General features: G+C 36.7%; 1 non-coding gene across 1 annotated transcript; it reads left to right on the top strand.

The window, feature by feature from the left end:
- Positions 1-1,683: 1,683 nt before the first annotated feature.
- On the top strand, positions 1,684-1,756 carry TRNAR-ACG (transfer RNA arginine (anticodon ACG)). The gene has a single exon. It is a non-coding gene; the product is annotated as a tRNA-Arg (tRNA).

The raw sequence follows: 1,756 nt of genomic DNA, 5'->3' as shown, positions 1-1,756 counted from the left end.
TACTGTAACATTACTTATCTACAATATTCGTATTTAAAAATGGAACATTCATAACTGCAAATCTGAACGTGTCCATGTTATTAAAAATGTTAACTTGAATATTTGTTTTATGATCCTGATACCTAGTTTGGTTTGGTTTGTTTTGAATTTCGTGGAAAGCTACACGAGGGCTATCTGCGCTAGCCGTTCCTAATTTAGCAGTGTGAGACCAGAGGGAACACAGCTAGACATCCCCACCGACCGCCATCTTTTGGGCTACTCTTTTACCAACGAATAATGGGATTGACCGTCACATTATAATGTCCCCACGGCTGAAAGAGCGAGCATGTTTGGCGCGACGGGGAAGCGAACCCGCGATTCTCAGATTACGAGTCGCACGCCTTAACACGCTTGGCCATACCGGGTCGACAAGACTTTATAAACAGAATCTGACAGCATGGAACTAACTCATTTTGGATATCAATAAGAGATGAATATCCTCTACTAAGTGCTAAGGCTCGGCGAGCCCGAATTCCCTGTGATAAAAAACAAGTACCGTGCGAAAAGCCCCCCGCTAGTACAGCCGTATGTCTCCGGATTTACAACGCTAAAATCAGGGGTTCGATTTCCCTCGGTGGGCTGAGCAGATAGCCCTTTGTGGCTTTGCAATATGAAAAACACACTCACACACACCGCGCGAAAATCAGTGTGGAACAGGAAATTAGAGTGTTGGTGTCCAATCTGATTCCAAGGCACACACAGCCCATTAGTAATTGTGGTTGTTTAAAAATGAAATAAAAGCATTGTTTTTACCTTCAATTTACGTGTATTATTCTTTCAGACGGCTACAACGTTGTTAGAAGATAAATAGTTACTAAGTTTTAAGTTGTTTGGACCTAACGACTTCATAAACGGAATTGTTAGGTTTTTTTTTTTCTTTTTGCCTAAGGTGAGACAAATTGCTGAGACACTAAGGGTGCTGTAAACCGAAACAGTTTTGGACACGTTGGTAAAAGGAATGGTGCCTAAGTTAAGTGTAGTCAAATTAACATTTATAAACAGAACCTAACAACAGAAGGAGTGTTTATCATTTTAACTGTTGTGTTGATTATTCTATTTAGAAACGATAATCGATAATAATTAGGAAACATAACAGATGCTAAGTAAGAACAACAATAATAATTAGGTGGACAATAATTACGAAGAGCAATAGATAATAATTAGAAACATCAGCGAATAATAATTAAAACCAACAATGGATAATAAATAGGACCGTCAATGGAAAATAATTAAAAACAACAACTGTTAATAATTAGGAACAACAAGGGATTTCTTTTTTTTTACCGAGGGTTAGATCCGCTAATTACAGGAAATTTAACAAGGAAACTTCTAGAGTGGTATTTATTTGAATGCAATTCTAGTTGTGTGCCAATTAATGTGACTGGATAAACTTAATAAAATTGAAACAATTTCTTATTACCAACAAACAAAAAAGTAACGTATATTTTTCTGTAAACAAAAATTCATTTTCTACTGGGTTGTTATTAAGTCTGTTTACTCCTTTATTTTAATATAGATCTTTACAGAACCAATACATGACTAGCTTAAAGTATAATTTTTAATTGAAGAACTCGAAGTATAAATGAACCAAGAATTCATATATGAATTAAACAGATAAATTTAGTTTCTCTGCCTACTCACAGCGGGCCAGTGGCGCAATGGATAACGCGTCTGACTACGGATCAAAATATTCCAGGTTCGAATCCTGGCTGGCTCG

Source organism: Tachypleus tridentatus, chromosome 1, assembly GCF_004210375.1.
Source record: "Tachypleus tridentatus isolate NWPU-2018 chromosome 1, ASM421037v1, whole genome shotgun sequence".
Lineage (NCBI taxonomy): Eukaryota > Metazoa > Arthropoda > Merostomata > Xiphosura > Limulidae > Tachypleus > Tachypleus tridentatus.
This window is presented reverse-complemented; position numbering and strand designations above follow the sequence as displayed.